The sequence below is a fragment of the Centropristis striata genome, chromosome 9 (assembly GCF_030273125.1).
Source record: "Centropristis striata isolate RG_2023a ecotype Rhode Island chromosome 9, C.striata_1.0, whole genome shotgun sequence".
Classification (NCBI taxonomy): Eukaryota; Metazoa; Chordata; class Actinopteri; order Perciformes; family Serranidae; genus Centropristis; species Centropristis striata.
The window spans coordinates 3,850,728-3,858,625 of NC_081525.1; the positions used below are offsets into that span (position 1 = coordinate 3,850,728).

Sequence of the window (7,898 nt, forward strand, 5' to 3'; positions counted from 1 at the left end):
AGCATAAAAAGATACAAGTTACAACATTCAAACACAGTTATCATCAACAATTAAATACAATTAAATACAAATTCAGCCATCACAACAACACTGAGTGAGCCTCAGTAGAGACTCATAAGGAGAAGTCACACTGAACAAGGGAAGTGATTTCTTTGTCCTTTAGAATCGATTTAAATTCACAGATTGTGATCAGTTCAGACAGTTTCAAGTCCTTTTGCAAATTGTTCCATGCTAAAGGAGCGGTGTGATTAAAAGCTTTCTTACCTAACTCTTGGCACCAGCATCAGTACAATATTTTGAGAGTATAGGCCAGAAGGTGTATAAGGTCAATAAACTCTATTGAATATATATCTCTTTACAGATAGTCAGGGCTAAAATGTCTAAAAGTATAATTTTCCTTTGAAATGATACATTTCATTTAACATCAAACTCATGAACACATGCAGTCATTAAGGTCAGTGCAGGGGCGCAGATGGGATTTTTGAACTGGGAGGGACGAAGCTGTCAGCAAATGATTTCAACTCAATTAGTTATTTTTTCACTCCATGCCTTAACCAAAATATGTTTTATTTAAAAAAATGTATATGAACTGTAGTGTAAACAACAGCCAACATGTACATGAAATTCCCAGAAATTTACTGACTTGAAGCTGAATCAATGAAGGACCCATAAACATCTCTCCTCCTTTCATTATCCTGAACATATTGCTGGGCATTTTCTTGTCTGTCCAGTCTGTCAAGGCTTTAGAACCAATGTTTCCCACAGGATTTTCTGAGACTTTGATGGGAATATCTTAACTTAGTTGGGGGGTCCAGGGGCATGCTCCCCCGGAGAACATTTTGCCCTAAAAGCCTAAATTTGGTGCCTCTCGCACATTCTAATGCCACTATTCCATCTTAATCATTGCACATTTTTAATGAATTATTGTAAAGGAAAAGAAGGGTTCTGTTTTATTTAAGGCATCATAAGTTGACAGTCTTCTCGTAAATTCTTTGGTGGACTCTGCTAACACATCCATGTGCTCTTATTTTGAAAGCTACATGTGTTTGCTTTTATTTTGAAGGCGGGTCTAACACGTTCTCACCGTAACGTTGGAACTTGAAAGTCAGAACTAGGAACAATGTCGAAAATTCTGACATTCTGACACCTTTTTTTGCAGTGTGGGAACCCTTTCTGTCATATGTCGGTTTGAATGTTTCCACCATTCTCACCAGAGGGTTTGTATCATAGCTCAGAATTATCTACCTCATTATCTACCCTTGTGAATTTATTCTTACTTGTCTAGGGTGTGACCCCTGAATTGTCTGCCAGTATGTTTGGATTTGGATTTGAATATGTATGTGGGCCAAATGTTTGTTTGTTTGCTTGTTTGTTTTGTGTTTTTGTCCTACCTGTTGAAAACTAAGCCATGGGCACAGGAGGACCATACCATTTTCTTTAATAAAAGCTATTCAAATGGTGTCTTTTATCTATAAAATAGTTTAAAAGGAGTGGTTTTAAAAGATGGAGGCAGGAGATTCAGACGGAGGTTGAGGGAGTGACCCATTTCTTTAGTTAATTAAAAGGTTTCATTTATAAGAAAAATAATTTAAGTGTGAAATTTTTCTCGAGCTGATCCGGTCAGTTACCCGGAGGAGATTAAAAGGTGTAAAAATGGAGTACAATTTACAATTAAAAAACCTTTTTATAACGTATAAAATAAATAGGACATAAGAGAAAAATATTAATATAAAGGCTAAATTTGAATTTTGTATTTGTATTTGAAAAGTGCAGATCTTAAATAAGTGCTATAGGATTTAAAGCTCAAAATTATATGTGAAGAATAAGAAAATGAACCAACTTTTGTATTACAACTATGGTATTTCAAAAGCATTTTCTACCCACAAAAAACATGCTAGTTTCAAGTATTGAAAGATGGGCTATTCAAGCCACAATACATACATTACTGCCTTATTATCATTACTATACTCCCGCTTCCCCATTAATATCTAAGCTATTTATTATATCTTTATTTACTTTTTAGGTGTTAGGTCTACGTGCAAGGCAAGATGCACTTTATATTCTTAAAAATGGGTACTACCAATATCTTATAATTACCATTGCTGGTATCTAATTAATGTAATGTGTATTAAGTATGAACTTTCTCTCTCGGTAATTACTCCTCCTGCTCATTCAGGCCATGAAGGCCAACTGTTCTACTTGTTGTTACCGTTGTTTTATTGATTTTATTGTGTTATGGTATTGACATCAACCTGCCAAAGGGACTAAAGATGGAAATTAGCCGTTGGCTATAATCTTGTATATTTCCATGTATATGTTCATTAATATGTATTGCCCCTGTTTTAAATAAAATGAACTCAAACTCAATGTCAGGCCTGGCTCAAATTAGGACTCAGATGCAGAGCAGGTGAACTGATAGTCTCTTTATTTTCAAAGAAGGCAGCAAGACTAATTGACACAAGGTGAGAACAAACAGGCAATGAAACTCCAGAAGCTGAGCTAGAGAATAAAAACAAAGAAAAACCACTCCGAGGGTAGCCTGGCTAACACCAGACTAATCTTAAATGAGATCTAGTCTGGGAACCAGCCGTTCATTTCTCCGTAGAGGAGGTGTGGTTCACGATCCTCCGGAGCCGTTTATTGGGCGCTTAGAATGTCTATCAAAAGCGTCTGTAGGTAGCTCTTAGCCAATCAGATCAGTTATACCAGATGACGTAGTAGAGCGACAGAAAGTTTGTTGTGGGTGTCTGTGAGAGTGTTGCTTGCTGCTCTGCTTCTCCAGTTCTCGCTTTCTGCAAGATTATTTATTTTCACGCTTTATTCCCCCTCATGTCATTCAGCCACACACATCCACTGATTTTATCGGCAATAAACAAGCTGCTGCGGGTCTCTCGGCGGCTCCGCTGTCCGGCATTGCGGTTTTACATTAAATTACCGCTACCGTAACGCCGGTGACATGGCTACGAGCCGGGGGACAGCGGAGCCGCCGGGAGACCTTTTGCCTTTCAACTTTCGCTCTAAACTTTTTAAAACACCATCTACAGCTAAAGAGAGTTTCGCGTCTGCTGCAGCCATGTTGGATCCGGAAAACTACAAGCTTCCAAGTGCCGAGTAGTACGCGTCATCGTCTTGCCGTCCCTCTCCGCTCTGTGATTGGATCCCTAAAACAGGGCTAAGAAACCTCCCTGGTTGCCAGACCCCTTGGCAGTTTGAAATGAAATCGAGCGCGCAAGGCAGTCTGGGTATACCCACAATGTTAATTACCAAAGCCACTTTAATCTGTATTACTGAAAAACATCTTAACCTCAATTTAGCATCACCAAGCCATTGGGGCCAAACACCAGATTGTTTAAAGTTAACAATAATCAGCCTCCCTTGTCACTTTAAGGCTAGAATAAACTTTAACAAGTCAGTTTGTATTCTAGACGAGCCCCCATTGTTGACTGACTTTCTTTTTTTTTTTTTTAGAAAAAAGGTCATGAAGTACTTTTCTTAATAGTTGTCATTATAGTAAATTAACACAGCTGTTATTTGATCAATGAATTAGAAACCAGAACAATAGATTTTGAAGATTTAGTATGCATTTAATTTGTAATGAAACTGAGAGAAACATCACAGCATGTATCCCTGAACACAAGCAGAACATTTAAAATTTGATCAAACTCATAATCAGGTTGTAGAAGATTAAACCAAAGACATTACATATCAAAAAAAAAGATGTTACATATTTCAAGTGGACACTCGATCAGTGCAGCAGTGTTTGACGGTTGGACATGTGATTCCTTTATGGACCGAACAGAATCACAGTGAAATGAGAAAAACAAACTCTAGCTCGCTAATCTTGAAATCAGATGAACAGACTGATGGAGAAAACAGCATCTGACAACTGAAATCATTCCTGTGTGGAGGTTCACACAGTGTTGACACAATGAGAACACTTATTATGAAAAATCAAACAGTGGTGATTCCTTTTTAATCCTCCTCCTCATCATCCTCATCCTCCATCTCGTCAAGTGCGGATATGATGTCTTCCTCCTTCAGTTTACCTGCGTCCTTCTTCAAACTGCAGCAGAAGAGAAAGTTTAGTGACTTCACAAAAAATTACAGTGAAAATGATCAAATTCACGTCACATAAAAAAATAAAAAATAAAATAACATATATTCCTCATAATCTTCATCACATCAAACCTCCTCCTCATGTTTCATACCTTTTCAGAAAGTTCTTCAGGTCCTTCACCACTTTGCTTTCGTCCTTCTGTAGATGTAACCACATTTTTAATTTTTAAAACATATTATATTCTGTGGATGTTCAGACAGTGTTAATGCAAATGATGATGATGAAAAGTCAAACAGCTGTGATTACCTCGTCATCAGATTCGTCTTTCTTCACTTCTTTGTCCAAACTGCAGCAGAAGAAACAAATGGATTTTCATCAGTTTGTGGTATATTTTCTGTTAATTTTAATTATAAGTTTTCTGCTATAAGTTAAAGATAGATATCCATGTTGCAGGCCTAGTCTCTTGAGTGTGTAAAAGTCAGCATCAGAAATTATGCCATAGCATAGAGACATCACGGCATAGTACAGGAATGTATATGACGTCAACAATGAAGGCTGCTTAATCTAAACAGTATGAATCGTCTCCTTTTAAGGTCTAAATGTAGAGCATAAAGCTCACACATGTTCTTTACATAAGATATGAATATTCAGGAAAGTTAATTTACATAAAAAAACAGAGATTACACCCAGGGAATCAGAAAATCGAAGACTGGAAATTGATTCTCCCGCTGTACCGAGGCAGTGTATTTCATGTCTGTTAATAAAGAAAAACTAAAAGGAACATCAACATGCTCTTTGAGTCATTCTCATTACCCAAGAGGCAGTAGTATCATCTATTACAAGTTCAACAAGAGATATTTAAAAAAAAAAATCAAATTAAGTATGAAATAATAAATAGTTTAAATGAAGTCTATCGCTGAAAGTATGCAGAAGTTGAATGATGTCAATAACGTATGGAACAATAACAATAATAATAAACCTTGAGATGACAAAAGTTGGAACGTTGTTTCTGCATTCCAACATAAATAGTATACATTCTCCTCCTCATTTTCTTCATCATTTCAAACCTCCTCTTCAGGTTTCATACCTGGCCAGATCCTTCTTCAGGTCCTCCTCCAACTTGTTGTCGGCCTTCTGTAGAGGTAAACACATTTCTATTAGTTTACTTTACAAATAATTTTCTGATGATGATTAGACAGTGTTGACAGAGATGATGTTGAAATATCAACCAGCAGTAATTACCTTTTCATCAGCTTCGTCTTTCTTCTCGTCTTTGTCCAAACTGCAGCAGAAGACACAGGAGGATTTTCATCAACAGCTGCACAAGTTTACTGACTTCACACAAACTTACAGTGAAAGTGATGATGAAATAAAGTCACATAAATAAAATACATATTTTGAAAAAATTAAATTAAATATTTAATAATCAATAGATAGTGTAGATACGGCTTCTCATAGACTTCATCTCAAACCTCCTCCTAATGTTTCATACCTTGCATCATCCTTCTTCAGGTTCTTCGATTCCTCCTCGACGGCCTTCTGTTGATGTAAATATATATATTTTTAACTATTTTAACTAATTATTTTGTGTGGATGTTCAGACAGTTTTGACAGAAGTTATCATGGTTATGAAAAATTAAAACGGCAGTCATTACCTCTGCCTCCTTCACTTCTTTTGGGGACAAAAGCTCACTGCAGCAGAAGACACAGGAGGATTTTCATTAATTCAATTGAATTAAACAAGTTTACAGACTTAACACAAACTAAAAGTCAAAAGGTGCAACTCAAGTCACATTATTAAAATAAAAATACATTAAAAATATTAATAAGACATATGCTGAATAAGTACAAAAGGTAATTAAATCAAATAAATGAAAACATATAATGTCAATAGATAAATAGATATTATTTGTATTCCTGCTCATGTTTCATACCTTCCCAGTTCCTTCAACACCTTCTTCAAAACGCTGGTGATTTCTTTCTCCAGATTCTGTAAAGACATTTTCATATTTTAAACAACTGATTTTGTGTTCAGATAGTGTTTGTAGGAATGATGATGATGATGATGATGAAAAATAAAAAAGAACAGAGCCAATTACCGTTGCCTCTTTCTGACCTTCTGCTTCAGCTTTAGCTAATTCCGGGCTGCAGGAAAAGAGACAGGAGGATTTTTTATCAGATCAACAGCTGATTATGAAATCAAAGGAACATGCTATAGTGATGTCACTGCTTATGATCCTTGGTCAGACAGATAATCTCATAGAAACTCAATATATTGCACCTTGAGAGCTTCTGTTTCTTAATCCCAAACCCTAACTTGTAGAAGAATGAAAAAATAAATATATACTATGTATAGTTCTCCTCATACTCCTCATCATCCCAAACCTCCTCCTCATGTTTCATACCTCTTCAGATCCTTCTCCAGCTTCTTCTCCAGTTCACTGTCAGCCTTCTGTAGATGGAAGAACATTTTTAATTTTTAAAACAAATGATTTTCTATGGATGCTCAGACAGTGTTGACAGAAATGATGATAAAAAAAATCATCAAAAACAGCTGTGATTACCTTATCATCCTCATCGTCTTTCTTCAATTCCTTGTCCAAACTGCAAATTAAATATATATTATAATTATAATTTTTTAAATTAAGTATGAAATGATAAATATATACTATATATACGTCTCTCATCTCAAACCTGCTCCTCATGTTTCATACCTTGCCACATCAGTCTTCAGGTTGTTGGAATCCTTATCGATGGACTTCTGTTGATGTTAACACATATTTTATTTTCAAAAGGTAATATTTTGTGTGGATGTTCGGACAGTGTTGACAGAAATGATGATGATGATGATGAAATGTCAGACCGCAGTAATTACCTCTGCCTCCTCCACGTCTTTTGTTGCAAGCTGAGATACTTCGGAACTGTAGCAGAAGACACAGGAGGATTTTCATCAAGTTTACTGACTTCACACAAACTCACAGTAAAAATCATATCAAGTCATATGTCATGAACAGGATAGGAAATAGAAGAATAGAAGCTTGTGGGCACATAAGCTGTGTCTTAAAGAACTTTGATAATAATAATAATAATAATAATAATAATGGTTTTCAGTCCTTTGCCCATAAACTTTACACATTTCAGGATGAAGCAGTGAAAACTTCTGATTATCTACAGATCTACAACACAGATACAGACATATGTCCAGTAAAGAGATAACATCTGTGTTTTTCTAAAAACATTCATTCAGAAAATGGGAGCAGATATAAGAGAGAGATGGAGAGGATGACACAATGGAGAAATGTGAGGAGGAGATGATGTTTTTCTTACTCCTTGGCGGGTGCAGCATCTAAAGAAAGAAATGAACAGTTTAGTTATAAACCATTTTCATGAATTCAAACAGTTGATGACAATGACATTGATAATATTAATCAATATTGAAACATTTCAGATTTAAACTCATGTGTTTGTTGAGTTCTCACCTGTTACAGAGAGCAGGAGGAGTCCAGCTGCCAGGGCTGAAAGAAAAAGAAGAGTTTTGTTCAGATCTTCAGATACATGAGATTTACTCTCTGTTGGTCCTGGTTTGTTCTTTAACACACAGAAGAAAAGCTGCAGATAGTTGATAAGCTGTCACATGAATACTGATCTGACAGACTTATTTTATCCGTCTCTACGCAGATGACACTGTCATATTTATCTGCTAAATTTCAAGTTTCTGTTCTGAGAAGATGGGTGTTTTATTTTGTAGGAGCCATTGCTCCAGTTAATTTTTTTTTAGATCTTCAGATACATTAGATTTCCTCTCTGTTGGTCCAGGTGTTCTTTAACACAGAGAAGAAAA

The 7,898-nt window shown here is 35.9% G+C and overlaps 1 long non-coding RNA gene across 1 annotated transcript; it reads right to left on the reverse strand.

The window, feature by feature from the left end:
• Window positions 1-5,995: 5,995 nt before the first annotated feature.
• Window positions 5,996-6,511, reverse strand: LOC131977468 (uncharacterized). The gene is made up of 3 exons (XR_009394892.1): window positions 6,463-6,511; window positions 6,157-6,202; window positions 5,996-6,047 (listed from the first exon to the last, which is right to left on the reverse strand). It is a non-coding gene; the product is annotated as an uncharacterized LOC131977468 (long non-coding RNA).
• Between the last annotated feature and the right edge of the window lie 1,387 nt (window positions 6,512-7,898).